The sequence below is a fragment of the Trachurus japonicus genome, chromosome 11, assembly GCF_045865225.1.
Source record: "Trachurus japonicus isolate A0001 chromosome 11, Traja_1.0".
Lineage (NCBI taxonomy): Eukaryota > Metazoa > Chordata > Actinopteri > Carangiformes > Carangidae > Trachurus > Trachurus japonicus.
Window position 1 is genome coordinate 372,978 of NC_140917.1, and position 17,195 is coordinate 390,172.

A 17,195-nucleotide genomic window follows, 5' to 3' on the forward strand; every position below is an offset into this window, starting at 1 on the left:
CGGGCCGGATGTAGGGGGCCGCGGGCCGGATGTAGGGGGGCCGCGGGCCGGATGTTGGGGGGGGGCCGCGGGCCGGATGTAGGGGGGCCGCGGGCCGGATGTAGGGGGGCGGCGGGCCGGATGTAGGGGGGCGGCGGGCCGGATGTAGGGGGCGGCGGGCCGGATGTAGGGGGGCGGCGGGTCGGATGTAGGGGGGCCGCGGGCCGGATGTAGGGGGGCCGCGGGCCGGATGTAGGGGGGCCGCGGGCCGGATGTAGGGGGGCCGCGGGCCGGATGTAGGGGGGCGGCGGGCCGGATGTAGGGGGGCCGGCGGGCCGGATTTAGGGGGCGGCGGGCCGGATGTAGGGGGGCCGGCGGGTCGGATGTAGGGGGGCCGCGGGCCGGATGTAGGGGGGCCGCGGGCCGGATGTAGGGGGGCGGCGGGCCGGATGTAGGGGGGCGGCGGGCCGGATGTAGGGGGGCGGCGGGCCGGATGTAGGGGGGCGGCGGGCCGGATGCAGGGGGGCCGCGGGCCGGATGTAGGGGGCCGCGGGCCGGATGTAGGGGGGCGGCGGGCCGGATGTAGGGGGGCCGCGGGCCGGATGTGGGGGGGCCGCGGGCCGGATGTGGCCCCCAGGCCGGGAGTTTGAGACCCCTGGGCTACACCCTCTATCAGCCCCCCCCCCCCCCCCCCCCCCATCACTACATACTACAAGTATTCAGAGGACACCGCCATCCTGGGTCTGCTCACTGACAACAACTCTGCCTACCAACAATCCATCTCTCACTTCACTCAGTGGTGCACCAACAACTTTCTGGAGCTAAACGTCACCAAGACAAAAGAAATGGTCATCTACACTTCACGTCTACACTTTTTGTTTTAAATATATTTATGTTCTATATATATTTATTATGTTTTATATATATTCTCTATGTTCCATTAGAGGCGACGCTGTGTTCACATCTAGTGACAAAGATTCACTGACGTGTCGTTTGTGTTCAGTTTGTCTCAGTGGTTCTTCATCATATATTATATATTATTATATATTATATATTATATATTATTTTATTTTCAGTATTTAAAGTCTGTTTACTCTGCGGTTTGATGTGTCAGTGTTTACTGAAGTCTTTGAACGCACCACAGACTCTCTGTGTGTGTGTGTGTGTGTGTGTGATGTTCACTCTGTCCAGCAGGTGGCAGCACATCACCATGGTTACATAGTTGATGTCACGTCACTGAGCTGAGAGTCACAGAGAAACGCAGCTCGATGGCGTCGACTCATCGAGTCCTCGGCTCATAGATAAGTCAGTATATATATATATATATATATATATATATATATATATATATATATATATATACCATGGTCTGGGTGAATCCTCGATTCTGATTGGCTGCTGGGTGTCCATTAAAAAGTGATAATGGACACCTATAAAGATGTTCCGGTAAAATAGCCTGATTACGTTCTAAATATTACTGCGCTGGCTCAAACGCTTGTTAGTAACCACGGCAACGGACACTCGGACCAAAACAACTTTTTTTCAGCGCATCACGGCACTGGAGTCTGTAAACACACCAGCGGTAAGAAGTAAAACTTTGTGTCACGTAACGTTTAAGCCGTCACCTCACCTCCCTTCACTGATCAACTACCAGGCTGTGGCAGAGTCACCATGGCAACACGCTGCGGTCACAGCGGGTCCCTCTTTTTTTCTCTTTTATCGCCGACGAGAGTTATTAAATAGTCCACTCAGCCGCTTATTGTTACAGACGAGACGACGTATGATTTTAACCGTAAAAACAACATTAAATCATGACTGAATTATTTAATATGTATTTATCTCGTAAGTGACCATGGTATAAGCGGGATAATGTCCTTCGAGGTGTCCGATTATCAGAAATTAATGGACTTCGCGGAAGCAACCATCCTCCGCTTCGCGTCGGACGGTTCACGTCGTCCATTAATTTCTGATAATGGACACCTCGTCGGGCATTATCCCTTACATATATATACATATATCTGTGTCCTCAGCTGAGCAGAACGAAGCCGCTCAGACGTTGATCCAGATGTTTAACACATTAAAGCTGTACAGAAACGGCCGTTTGTCCTGTTTGTCGCGCCGAGTTGTCACGAGCTGCAACACGAGTTTTCCCGAGTAAGGAAAACGAATTTGATTGGTCGTTATCGAGCGGGCGGGATATTCAAAGCTTGGGGCGAGACCGAGCTCAGTGTGTGTGTGTGTGTCTCAGACGTTTGAATGACGGATGACGGATCCAATATCAGTGGCTAGTGAATCGTGTACAGGCTGACGTTTAATCCGTGCGCCTGCATTATCCAATGCGAAAAAAAAACTACACTAAAATACACACTTTCATCCCGGATTTACTCAAAAATAGAATTTTGCACAAAGTTTGGCCGACATCGTCTGATAGATGAGTTATTACACTAATTATATGACCCAGAGTGGGCTCAAATTCAATTTTCTTTTCTGTACACCTTTAACACGTGTTCTGTTCAGTCTAACAGCTGTAGAAGGAGAGACAGAGAGACAGAAGCATCACGACTCTAAACCCTGTGATGCTCGTTACTGCAGGACAGACCAGCACAGACAGTTAACCCTACTTTACATTTTTTAACATTAAAAAAAAAAAAAAAAGTCTTGCGAGACAGATTTTTAACGCGACGAGAAATATCGTTGAGTTTAATCTCACGAGATCTCGTGGGACGAGATCTCATCACACCCCTACTATATACACATAACTATATACACATGAACTATATATATATGTGTATATAGTTATGTGTATATAGTTAATGTGTATATAGTTAATGTGTATATAGTTAATGTGTATATAGTTAATGTGTATATAGTTAATGTGTATATAGTTAATGTGTATATAGTTAATGTGTATATAGTTATGTGTATATAGTTAATGTGTATATAGTTAATGTGTATATAGTTAATGTGTATATAGTTAATGTGTATATAGTTAATGTGTATATAGTTAATGTGTATATAGTTAATGTGTATATAGTTATGTGTATATAGTTAATGTGTATATAGTTAATGTGTATATAGTTAATGTGTATATAGTTAATGTGTATATAGTTAATGTGTATATAGTTAATGTGTATATAGTTAATGTGTATATAGTTAATGTGTATATAGTTAATGTGTATATAGTTAATGTGTATATAGTTAATGTGTATATAGTTAATGTGTATATAGTTTATGTAGTTTGTGTATATAGTTAATGTATATATAGTTGATGTAGAGGAGACTAGTTATTTCTCAGCTGTGATCTCACATTGAAAAAGACTTCAGTCTAAACGTCTGTGCTGGTCTGTCCGACAGTAACAGAGCATCAGAGGGATTTATGCTGCGTTCGATTGCACTCGGAACTCGGAAAGATCCCGGTCGGAAAGTCCGACTTCCGAGGTAAATGCGTTTCATTGCGCAACCTCGGAAAACATGGCCGGCCACAGTGAGCTCATATCTTTCGAGCATCAAAAAGTACTGCTGGGGAAGAACATTAGCTGAGAGAGAAATAGAAACGCCACTTCTGCAACACACAGTCTTGAACGCAGCAGCGAGGGGAATCCTGCATGTGTCACAGCGAGCCGTGCAGATTCAACTCTTGCTGCAGTACGCATGGAACTAGGCTATATTCCCTTTTCCACAACTTCTCCCTTCTAGGTTGGAAAATAAACAGCCTAAATAAATAAATACCTCTCGCAGTGTGCGACGCCATATTGCTGTGACGTAAATTCCGACCGACTCGGGCTGCTTGGATCCAACCCGAGTTCCCGAGTCGGAGTTCCGACTTCAAGGGCCGTTCTATTGCATTTTTCCGAGTTGGAGGTCGGATCTTTCCGAGTTCCGAGTGCAATCGAACGCAGCATTAGAGTCGAGCTGCTTCTCCTCCTCTCTGCTGCTGCTGTGGTCTCCTCCCGGTCTGGACCTTTATTGAATAAACAGGCCATAATTCATCCAGAACCGTCTGATGATCCCTCCTCTGTTGCTCACCCTGAGCTTTCTCCTCCTCTGTTGCTCACCCTGAGCTTTCTCCTGTTGCTCACCCTGAGCTTTCTCCTGTTGCTCACCCTGAGCTTTCTCCTCCTCTGTTGCTCACCCTGAGCTTTCTCCTGTTGCTCACCCTGAGCTTTCTCCTGTTGCTCACCCTGAGCTTTCTCCTCCTCTGTTGCTCACCCTGAGCTTTCTCCTGTTGCTCACCCTGAGCTTTCTCCTCTGTTGCTCACCCTGAGCTTTCTCCTCCTCTGTTGCTCACCCTGAGCTTTCTCCTGTTGCTCACCCTGAGCTTTCTCCTCTGTTGCTCACCCTGAGCTTTCTCCTCTGTTACTCACCCTGAGCTTTCTCCTGTTGCTCACCCTGAGCTTTCTCCTCTGTTGCTCACCCTGAGCTTTCTCCTCTGTTGCTCACCCTGAGCTTTCTCCTGTTGCTCACCCTGAGCTTTCTCCTCTGTTACTCACCCTGAGCTTTCTCCTGTTGCTCACCCTGAGCTTTCTCCTCTGTTACTCACCCTGAGCTTTCTCCTGTTGCTCACCCTGAGCTTTCTCCTCCTCTGTTGCTCACCCTGAGCTTTCTCCTGTTGCTCACCCTGAGCTTTCTCCTGTTGCTCACCCTGAGCTTTCTCCTGTTGCTCACCCTGAGCTTTCTCCTGTTGCTCACCCTGAGCTTTCTCCTCTGTTGCTCACCCTGAGCTTTCTCCTCTGTTGCTCACCCTGAGCTTTCTCCTCTGTTGCTCACCCTGAGCTTTCTCCTCTGTTGCTCACCCTGAGCTTTCTCCTATTGCTCACCCTGAGCTTTCTCCTCTGTTGCTCACCCTGAGCTTTCTCCTCTGTTGCTCACCCTGAGCTTTTTTCCTATTGCTCACCCTGAGCTTTCTCCTCTGTTGCTCACCCTGAGCTTTCTCCTGTTGCTCACCCTGAGCTTTCTCCTCTGTTGCTCACCCTGAGCTTTCTCCTCTGTTGCTCACCCTGAGCTTTCTCCTCTGTTGCTCACCCTGAGCTTTCTCCTGTTGCTCACCCTGAGCTTTCTCCTCTGTTGCTCACCCTGAGCTTTCTCCTCTGTTGCTCACCCTGAGCTTTCTCCTATTGCTCACCCTGAGCTTTCTCCTCTGTTGCTCACCCTGAGCTTTCTCCTCTGTTGCTCACCCTGAGCTTTCTCCTATTGCTCACCCTGAGCTTTCTCCTCTGTTGCTCACCCTGAGCTTTCTCCTGTTGCTCACCCTGAGCTTTCTCCTCTGTTGCTCACCCTGAGCTTTCTCCTCTGTTGCTCACCCTGAGCTTTCTCCTATTGCTCACCCTGAGCTTTCTCCTCTGTTGCTCACCCTGAGCTTTCTCCTCTGTTGCTCACCCTGAGCTTTCTCCTGTTGCTCACCCTGAGCTTTCTCCTCCTCTGTTGCTCACCCTGAGCTTTCTCCTCCTCTGTTGCTCACCCTGAGCTTTCTCCTCTGTTGCTCACCCTGAGCTTTCTCCTGTTGCTCACCCTGAGCTTTCTCCTCCTCTGTTGCTCACCCTGAGCTTTCTCCTCCTCTGTTGCTCACCCTGAGCTTTCTCCTCTGTTGCTCACCCTGAGCTTTCTCCTGTTGCTCACCCTGAGCTTTCTCCTCTGTTGCTCACCCTGAGCTTTCTCCTGTTGCTCACCCTGAGCTTTCTCCTCTGTTGCTCACCCTGAGCTTTCTCCTCTGTTGCTCACCCTGAGCTTTCTCCTCTGTTGCTCACCCTGAGCTTTCTCCTGTTGCTCACCCTGAGCTTTCTCCTGTTGCTCACCCTGAGCTTTCTCCTCTGTTGCTCACCCTGAGCTTTCTCCTCTGTTGCTCACCCTGAGCTTTCTCCTCTGTTGCTCACCCTGAGCTTTCTCCTGTTGCTCACCCTGAGCTTTCTCCTCTGTTGCTCACCCTGAGCTTTCTCCTCTGTTGCTCACCCTGAGCTTTCTCCTCTGTTGCTCACCCTGAGCTTTCTCCTGTTGCTCACCCTGAGCTTTCTCCTGTTGCTCACCCTGAGCTTTCTCCTCTGTTGCTCACCCTGAGCTTTCTCCTCTGTTGCTCACCCTGAGCTTTCTCCTGTTGCTCACCCTGAGCTTTCTCCTCTGTTGCTCACCCTGAGCTTTCTCCTCTGTTGCTCACCCTGAGCTTTCTCCTCTGTTGCTCACCCTGAGCTTTCTCCTGTTGCTCACCCTGAGCTTTCTCCTGTTGCTCACCCTGAGCTTTCTCCTGTTGCTCACCCTGAGCTTTCTCCTCTGTTGCTCACCCTGAGCTTTCTCCTGTTGCTCACCCTGAGCTTTCTCCTGTTGCTCACCCTGAGCTTTCTCCTCTGTTGCTCACCCTGAGCTTTCTCCTCTGTTGCTCACCCTGAGCTTTCTCCTCTGTTGCTCACCCTGAGCTTTCTCCTCTGTTGCTCACCCTGAGCTTTCTCCTGTTGCTCACCCTGAGCTTTCTCCTCTGTTGCTCACCCTGAGCTTTCTCCTATTGCTCACCCTGAGCTTTCTCCTCTGTTGCTCACCCTGAGCTTTCTCCTCTGTTGCTCACCCTGAGCTTTTTTCCTATTGCTCACCCTGAGCTTTCTCCTCTGTTGCTCACCCTGAGCTTTCTCCTGTTGCTCACCCTGAGCTTTCTCCTCTGTTGCTCACCCTGAGCTTTCTCCTCTGTTGCTCACCCTGAGCTTTCTCCTCTGTTGCTCACCCTGAGCTTTCTCCTGTTGCTCACCCTGAGCTTTCTCCTCTGTTGCTCACCCTGAGCTTTCTCCTCTGTTGCTCACCCTGAGCTTTCTCCTATTGCTCACCCTGAGCTTTCTCCTCTGTTGCTCACCCTGAGCTTTCTCCTATTGCTCACCCTGAGCTTTCTCCTCTGTTGCTCACCCTGAGCTTTCTCCTGTTGCTCACCCTGAGCTTTCTCCTCTGTTGCTCACCCTGAGCTTTCTCCTCTGTTGCTCACCCTGAGCTTTCTCCTATTGCTCACCCTGAGCTTTCTCCTCTGTTGCTCACCCTGAGCTTTCTCCTCTGTTGCTCACCCTGAGCTTTCTCCTGTTGCTCACCCTGAGCTTTCTCCTCCTCTGTTGCTCACCCTGAGCTTTCTCCTCCTCTGTTGCTCACCCTGAGCTTTCTCCTCTGTTGCTCACCCTGAGCTTTCTCCTGTTGCTCACCCTGAGCTTTCTCCTCTGTTGCTCACCCTGAGCTTTCTCCTGTTGCTCACCCTGAGCTTTCTCCTCTGTTGCTCACCCTGAGCTTTCTCCTCTGTTGCTCACCCTGAGCTTTCTCCTCTGTTGCTCACCCTGAGCTTTCTCCTGTTGCTCACCCTGAGCTTTCTCCTGTTGCTCACCCTGAGCTTTCTCCTCTGTTGCTCACCCTGAGCTTTCTCCTCTGTTGCTCACCCTGAGCTTTCTCCTCTGTTGCTCACCCTGAGCTTTCTCCTGTTGCTCACCCTGAGCTTTCTCCTCTGTTGCTCACCCTGAGCTTTCTCCTCTGTTGCTCACCCTGAGCTTTCTCCTCTGTTGCTCACCCTGAGCTTTCTCCTGTTGCTCACCCTGAGCTTTCTCCTGTTGCTCACCCTGAGCTTTCTCCTCTGTTGCTCACCCTGAGCTTTCTCCTCTGTTGCTCACCCTGAGCTTTCTCCTGTTGCTCACCCTGAGCTTTCTCCTCTGTTGCTCACCCTGAGCTTTCTCCTCTGTTGCTCACCCTGAGCTTTCTCCTCTGTTGCTCACCCTGAGCTTTCTCCTGTTGCTCACCCTGAGCTTTCTCCTGTTGCTCACCCTGAGCTTTCTCCTGTTGCTCACCCTGAGCTTTCTCCTCTGTTGCTCACCCTGAGCTTTCTCCTGTTGCTCACCCTGAGCTTTCTCCTGTTGCTCACCCTGAGCTTTCTCCTCTGTTGCTCACCCTGAGCTTTCTCCTCTGTTGCTCACCCTGAGCTTTCTCCTCTGTTGCTCACCCTGAGCTTTCTCCTCTGTTGCTCACCCTGAGCTTTCTCCTGTTGCTCACCCTGAGCTTTCTCCTCTGTTGCTCACCCTGAGCTTTCTCCTCTGTTGCTCACCCTGAGCTTTCTCCTCTGTTGCTCACCCTGAGCTTTCTCCTCTGTTGCTCACCCTGAGCTTTCTCCTCTGTTGCTCACCCTGAGCTTTCTCCTATTGCTCACCCTGAGCTTTCTCCTCTGTTGCTCACCCTGAGCTTTCTCCTGTTGCTCACCCTGAGCTTTCTCCTCTGTTGCTCACCCTGAGCTTTCTCCTCTGTTGCTCACCCTGAGCTTTCTCCTCTGTTGCTCACCCTGAGCTTTCTCCTCTGTTGCTCACCCTGAGCTTTCTCCTCTGTTGCTCACCCTGAGCTTTCTCCTCTGTTGCTCACCCTGAGCTTTCTCCTCTGTTGCTCACCCTGAGCTTTCTCCTCTGTTGCTCACCCTGAGCTTTCTCCTCTGTTGCTCACCCTGAGCTTTCTCCTCTGTTGCTCACCCTGAGCTTTCTCCTATTGCTCACCCTGAGCTTTCTCCTCTGTTGCTCACCCTGAGCTTTCTCCTGTTGCTCACCCTGAGCTTTCTCCTCTGTTGCTCACCCTGAGCTTTCTCCTCTGTTGCTCACCCTGAGCTTTCTCCTCTGTTGCTCACCCTGAGCTTTCTCCTCTGTTGCTCACCCTGAGCTTTCTCCTCTGTTGCTCACCCTGAGCTTTCTCCTCTGTTGCTCACCCTGAGCTTTCTCCTCTGTTGCTCACCCTGAGCTTTCTCCTCTGTTGCTCACCCTGAGCTTTCTCCTATTGCTCACCCTGAGCTTTCTCCTCTGTTGCTCACCCTGAGCTTTCTCCTGTTGCTCACCCTGAGCTTTCTCCTCTGTTGCTCACCCTGAGCTTTCTCCTCTGTTGCTCACCCTGAGCTTTCTCCTCTGTTGCTCACCCTGAGCTTTCTCCTCTGTTGCTCACCCTGAGCTTTCTCCTCTGTTGCTCACCCTGAGCTTTCTCCTCTGTTGCTCACCCTGAGCTTTCTCCTCTGTTGCTCACCCTGAGCTTTCTCCTCTGTTGCTCACCCTGAGCTTTCTCCTATTGCTCACCCTGAGCTTTCTCCTCTGTTGCTCACCCTGAGCTTTCTCCTGTTGCTCACCCTGAGCTTTCTCCTCTGTTGCTCACCCTGAGCTTTCTCCTCTGTTGCTCACCCTGAGCTTTCTCCTCTGTTGCTCACCCTGAGCTTTCTCCTCTGTTGCTCACCCTGAGCTTTCTCCTCTGTTGCTCACCCTGAGCTTTCTCCTCTGTTGCTCACCCTGAGCTTTCTCCTATTGCTCACCCTGAGCTTTCTCCTCTGTTGCTCACCCTGAGCTTTCTCCTGTTGCTCACCCTGAGCTTTCTCCTCTGTTGCTCACCCTGAGCTTTCTCCTCTGTTGCTCACCCTGAGCTTTCTCCTCTGTTGCTCACCCTGAGCTTTCTCCTCTGTTGCTCACCCTGAGCTTTCTCCTCTGTTGCTCACCCTGAGCTTTCTCCTGTTGCTCACCCTGAGCTTTCTCCTCTGTTGCTCACCCTGAGCTTTCTCCTCTGTGGCTCACCCTGAGCTTTCTCCTCTGTTGCTCACCCTGAGCTTCCTCCTCTGTTGCTCACCCTGAGCTTCCTCCTCTGTTGCTCACCTTCTGGGACCCCCCACTGACCCAGTCTGTGATTGGCTGTCTGAATTATAGTCGGCCATATATCTGCCTGAAATGTCTTTTTAAAAAAAATCTCTGCTTGAAAAAGGGTCAGGGTCAGGGTTCGGACCGAAACGCTGTTTGTTTTACTAAAGTCTTTTACAAGTGACTTGACAGTGTGTGGGAGTGAGACCCTTTTCTCCTTTGTTCCCTCCTGTCCTGCTCCAACGCACCTGTTCTCCAACGCACCTGTTCTTCAAGATGTTTCAGGTCATCAGCCTCCACACCTTCACTAAATAAAGGATAAATAAATAGATAAAGGATGTTGGCTCAGGACCAATCAGCTGTCAGACGGACGTGCACCTGCTGCACCTGCTGCTTCTTGTTCCTCGACAGTTGAGTTTTGCATAAACCTTTTATTACACATCAGTGAGGTCACGTGGTCACATGGTCTGTTTCCTCCATCGTCTCTGCAGCTCAAACATCAGTTCAACCACATGGAGCTGAACTTCAGTCTGTGTTTACACCAGCAGGAAAACCTCTGGACTGGGTTTTATTTATCTTCATCACTTTCTTACTTCACTTTACTTTATTTTCTCACGACCACGCAGTAAGTGGTATGGAGTACAAACAATACAAATACTCAGACGTAGCAAGAGGCAGTGGGGCTGTACATAGGGGAGCGCCGGGTCGATTGATACACAGCGATTTCCTCGAAGACCACACAAGCTTGAGCCGTCAGATTTTGTCACTATGTTCAGCACTCAACACCGACCAATCCTGGGAAAGCTTGTGAAATGACGTCACGCCATTCAAAAGTTATTAGCGCGAACCTGTTTTTTACTACGGAAAGTAAAATGTTAGGTGCGGTAGTTTTTTTGTGATCAAAAGTTGTATTGTGTGTTTCATGCAATAATAATATGACCTAACAACAGATGAATTCGTACATAAACAGGTCCTAAACTATGCAATGTCATAGTTTTGAAGTTTAGAGGCAAAACAGGTTGAAGTGTCAGTCGTCGCTGCAGCTGTTTCAAATGTCCCTCACGCCTCCGTGCGTAGTGATTGTTCACACTGCGCGATCAATATCTGTATATAAATCACCGTATTAATACTCTATTGTTCTGCAATGAACAACAACCGATTTGAATGAACAACATATTTTTAATAAACACCACATATTTTTAATGAACAAAACGTGTTTATGACATGAATCAACAGATATTCAGCAAAGTGAGGGGAAAATGCCGAGGGTAAAATGACAATATGTTCAACTGTGTCTCCATAAACATGACTTAGGACAGGGAAATAAGTAAATAAAATGAAAATGTAGTCATCCAACAACTCGTACAAAAGAAGAAAGGCGAGTTTAATCGAAATGCGGATCTTGACAATTGCGCACGGGACAAAGATATTTATTTGACCTATTTATATTGTGAGGAATTATGTGACATTTTGGCAATGACGAGTACACTAGTATGTTGTCTGATATGCTGCATAAAAACGAGAGTAATGTCAGTAGTTTCTGTTTAAAACGCTGTTTCAACCGTCCCAACGACCTTCATAGGTGGGGCGTTTGAGACAAATGTCAACTTACGTTCAAAGTTATAAAACAGCGCGATCATCCAACATATGTGTTAAATTACACTTGTAACTAAGAGAATACACATGTGAGTTGTTGATCACATGATAAAAATGTTTGTGTACATAACGTCATCTTTGAAAAAGACGTTTAAATGAAAAGTGTATCAATCCACCCGGCTCTCCCCTACTGTACATCTCTGACCAGGACAGAACAACAACGATCACTTCAACAGAGGAAGAACACGTTTCAGAAAAGCACCTAGCTTATAAATAACTTATCAGACTGTAATAATAAAAGTAGTTTAAACATAGATGGGCGACGAACATAGTATTTAGGGAGGTATTTTTCTCTTAGATATACAATACATGTATTCTTGCATTCAAACAAAATGTGGAACTCATCACCGATCTGGCTCTTTACATAGATCACATCACCTCCGTCTTCTATCCAGTCCTTTAGACCAGACAATAACTTCCTGTATTCTTGTATTGTTACTCTGAAGGGGCAGACGGCCTGTCTAGACTTCTGGTTTGAACACAATAAATACTTTTCTAGTTTAAACTCTTTTAAACTCAGTGTAGATGTCACATGATGTCATACATCATACATACATGATTCAAACTGAGACGTTCAGTATTAGACACCAGAGAGTTGATAAACCCAGAGAGTCTGTGTGAAGTCCAACAGCAACGAGGTCTCAGCTCCTTAACTCCTTCAACTGTTGGAAAACACAAAGAACCGTTCCCATGACGACCTCATGAAGCCGACTGACGACTGGATCTAAAGTCTGAGAGAAGCAGAAGCTGGAGACTGAGAAATAAATCTGATATATAAAACATAATCTGCTTTGTTCAGTGAAAATAAAGAAACAACACTGAATGAGAAGGAACAAACATGTCACATGATAAATGAATCCCAGTAGAAACACGGTGAAGTAACTTCATATTAACATCAACTAATATGAGCAGGTGGGAAACATGTATAAAGTTTGAATCTGAATTTATCTGCAACTCACAGATAATTAAGCAATATATCACAACAGGCCGTGGTCTCTGCTCATTCTACCACTGTAAGAGGCGTTGTTCCCCCTTAGAGTGGTAGAATGAGCATAGACCACGGACTGGAGTGATATGTTGCTTTTATAAAACGGTTACCAATAATGACAATATGAAAGAGGAATACGCAATCAATTTCATGTAGTTTTATTCAACCAGAAATACATATTATCCAATAAAATAGCCTCACTGTGAAAAAGCTGTTCCCAGCTGTCCAGACGTTAGCTCCAAGTCTGGGGCGCCGAACAGGGGGGGTAAAGGAGACGGATTCTAGGGGCCCATGATTCAGGGAGGCCCAGAGAGGCCCCTAATGATGATGAAATGATAAAACAGAAAAAATAATGACACTAAGTTATTAACTAACATATAATCACAAATGTTTTATTTTCAATGTCCTGGTAACAATAACTTTATTTGTTTTGGAAACATCAACGCCTGCAGGGCCCCCCTCCCCCCATTTATGTAAAATGGTTCAGTCCGACTGGATCAGCTGCAATCATGTCAATCAAATGGACCACAGCGATGCTGCAACTCAAATATTTTCCTAAAGAGGAGAAGATACACACATGATACTAATTCTTACAAAAAATATGGTTTAAAAAGCATAAACCCTTTAAAAAAATTAAATAGAAGACGTGCAGCAAGAACAGAAGAGAAAATCTGTGGTGTGTGCAGCAGACTGATAGTCAAAAATACCATTTAAATGCATAATTGTATGTAAAATAGCATCAAAAAATGTCACCGCTGTGTTGGGGGCCCTGTAAAGATTCTTTTAATGGGGCCCAAAATCCCTAGCGGCACCCCTGCTCCAAGTAGCTCTGTCACTGCTCAGTCCCCTCTACCATTGTTAACCCTCTGGAGGTCAAAGTTCACCTTCAACATGTCAATTACACTACTTTACTACATTTTTAACATCCTAAAAACATCAGCTGTCTGTTGCTACGGACTGCAACAGTCCGTTGTCATGGATACATGACAACAACTTCCATTCATACCAGTCATACGTGCCTGAGGCAGAGTGATAGCCTACGCTGTGATAAGGCTTTAGAATAGTAGCCGTGGTAACTGCTCATTATACCACGGTTAACAACCAATCAGATCGCAGGATTTCACCTTTACCTTTAATAAACATTTCATAAACCACAGGGTGACGACAGCCAATCAGATCGCAGGGTTTCACCTTTCCGTTTTATAAACATTTCATAAACCACAGGGTGACGACAGCCAATCAGATCGATGTTTAACTCTAGAGACTAAACACACCAACAGGTCGATACACATGTTCTAACAACCTGTTGGATGTTTCACAGGAGGAGGTGAAGTCAGATAGTTCCTCTAAGCTGCTGCTCTGTGTGTGTGTCTGTGTGTGTCTGTGTGTGTGTGTGTGTCTGTGTGTCTGTGTGTGTGTGTGTGTGTGTGTGTGTGTGTGTGTGTGTGTGTGTCTCATCATGTTACACAGAGTTCAGACACTAAAGTCTCTCTAGTCTCTGATCGCGGCTCCACTGGAGATTTGTCTGAGTTAATTTTAACTTTGGCTGCGAAACACACAGACACACACACACACACACACACACACACACACACACACACACACACACACACACACACACACACACACTGTTTGTTTGTTTGTGCTGGTTGAAGGGCAACGACCATCATTATAAATAATAACATAACAAGGCCTTTATAAACACGTCTGTCCAGCTTCTATCAGGTCAATTTAACAACAAAAAAGAAAAAGTAACTTTTCTTTTTTCTTGAACTTATTGTGAGAATTAAGATTATTTTATATTTCATATATAAAACTCCTCAGTAAAACAAGTCCAGACTCGTCTGCTGCTGCTGGATTATTATATAGACAGAACATCTATACTGTCCTACCTGAGCTCAGGTGTCAGGTATGTGTATGTATGTGGTATGTGTCCTGTGACTGGTCTGTTGACTTTACAGGTCGACACACTGAGAGAAGAGACAGACTATATGTACTCACTCTATACACATATATATACAACATATATACAACAACCAGCTTAAACAAACAGACATAAATATATTTAAAATATCTGAAAGGAAAAAAAAGAAACGTGATCGTGACCAAACAGAGAACAAGAGAGAAACATAAATGAATGACAGCAACACATTTGTCATCACATCAAGCTGTTTAACTGACTGAGTTTAGGCCTATAAGCTGCTAAATGTAAAAAACATGTGTAAATTATTATTATTATTTATTCTGATTTTATTTTGTTCTCATTCTGCTTTTATTTTAGTAGCTAATAATATTTTCATTTGTCTTGATCCTGTTGATTTTCTCATTCAGGAGTTGTTAATCAGGGTTTTTCTTTTTCAAAACTTTATTGAAAAGTTCCATGTACAAAACAAATAAAAGTCTGGCATCTCAAACCAAGAAGATTAATAAATGGGCTATGAGACATAAAGTGAATTAAGTGCGTAAGTCAGTACAGGGGTAATTAAAACATAATAATAAAAATAAATGAAATTACATTTTTAAAAAAAGAAAGAAAAGAAAGAGGAAAGAGGAAACATGGTAACACAACACGTTACATTTCTCCAAATCTTTCTTGAATTATGTCGACAGTGTGTATACAGTTCTTATTATCAATTCTTTTAATACATTCAAAGTAGTAAAAGTTGTAGAAGTTCTTGAAATCAGTTTCAGAAACAGGAAAGAAAGGTCGACCTTTGGAACATTTGGTTTTATGTAGGCTATGTGGAATTATGCAATTAGAATTATCTAAGTGTTGGGTTTTCTATCTTTATTGTTATAGTATAGAAGTATATCTTTGGATTTCAAAATAGAGTTACTGTAACCCGGGTTAGATTAGAGTTAACCCGGGTTAACTGAACTCTTTTTTTTTTTTTTTTTAGAAACTTTATTAAGTCAGCATGATGCAATACAATTCAATACACCAACAGAACATCGGCAGGGGGTTTCAATACAGACAATACAATGCAGAGACAAGCTTTCATACAAAACATTGTAAAGTTACATAAATTCAAAGTTTTTATAGCTTTCATGTTGATGGACTTTTAAATAGACTTAATATATTGTTTGGCTTCATTTTCAAAAATAAGAAAAAGTGGTTTTTGATTAGTGTAACGACATTTATGAATGTGCCATTTGGCTAATTGTATAATAAGATTGATGATTGATGATAGTATTGTTTTTCTTTAGAAGATGGATTGTCTTAACCTGAACTCTTATAGTGACGTGGACATCCGTGTGTGTTCACCTGTCGCAGGTAGACAGAGACCGCGGAGCCAATCAGAGCTGCTCCTCTTCCTCTCCAGTGTAAACACGCCAGTTCTCGCAGAGCCACACCAGATCTCGCGTGATTTGGCCGCAGCGCTCTGCTCCGCTGTATGTAGCAGCACAGGGAGCTAATCGGTCGCTAGCTGACCACAGACCCACAACTAACTGCGACCGGAATCGAACCTGCAGCCGCAGCGGCCCCGACCCCGCGGGCCCTGATATGTTCACAGAGACCGACTCACAGGTCCGAACCCCGGCCTCGTCTCCCCGGACAGTCCGGCGGTAACCGTCCGAGCCGCGGCTAACGACGAGCTAACGAGGAGCTAACGAGGAGCTAGGAGGCTAACTAGGAACTAGGAGCTAACGAGGAGCTAGGAGGCTAACTAGGAACTAGGAGCTAACGAGGAGCTAGGGGGCTAACTAGGAACTAGGAGCTAGGAGGCTAACCGATAATATAATACATCAATGAGGCTAACGAGGAGCTAGGAGGCTAACTAGGAGCTAACGAGGAGCTAGCAGGCTAACCGATAGTATAATACATCCATGAGGCTAACTCGGAGCTAGGAGGCTAACTAGGAGCTAACAGCAGCGGAACCAGGAAGCAGCGCGGCGCCGCGGAGCTTCAGTCCGGGCAGCGCGGCCTCTCAGGCGGCTTCACTCGGCTCTCTGACCCGCTCACATCCAGCAGCATCCAGCAGCACCGCGGAGAGGGAAGGTAAGACCCAGAACCAGGACCAGGACCAGGACCGGTTCTGTCAGAGCTGCACCAACACATCAACATCCACCTGAGAGTGTGTGTGTCTAAGTGTGTGTGTCTGTGTGTGTGTGTGTGTGTGTGTGTGTGTGTGTGTGTTAGATAAATACACTGCTAAAAATAAATAAAGGGAACACTTAAACACATCTTAGATCTCAATTAATGAAATATTGCAGTTTAAAATCGTTATATTATATATATAGTAGAGTGTGTTGAGAACAGAATAACATCAAAATGATCAATCAATGTAAATCAAAATGATCATCCCAGGTTGATTTCACACAGGTGCGATATACTCGGAGTTACAACGTGTTGTTTAAGTGTTATGTCCCTTTATTTCTCTGAGCAGTGTGTGATCTTACATTGCAACAACAACGCTGTAAACTGTGTATGAGCAAGCAAACATGACTGCTGCAGATTCCACATGTGTTGAAAGGAAGTTAAAGCTGCTGCTGTTCACCACTACACAGCCTACAACTCTAATATATATATATATATATATATATATATATATATATATATATAACCTCTGGTGCAGGTCTAGTGAAGGTTAGATGGTGAATAAGATCCAGGTTGAGTATAATGATGACGGCTTCGTATCTTGCTGTAGTTTCCACAGTGGTAAAGTGTGTTAAGCTGTTAGTTTGTGTCCTGTCATGTCTTTGCTAAGACATTTTATTATTAAGTTTATGTGCAGAATGTGTCGATCAAAAACTGGAGTTATAATAGTATAAAGTCTCTGACTGACACTAAATAAATACACCTCCATGTTTTAGAAACAACTGCACCGTGTTGATCTTGTGTGTGGACAGACGGTGTTGTTTGTCTGTGTTTCTGTTTATCTGTTTGTCTGTCAACCATTGACAAGATAGTTGTCCAGAATTGTCCTAAAGAGAGAAACTTTAACATCCACATAAGTCTGATTGATTGATTGATTGAT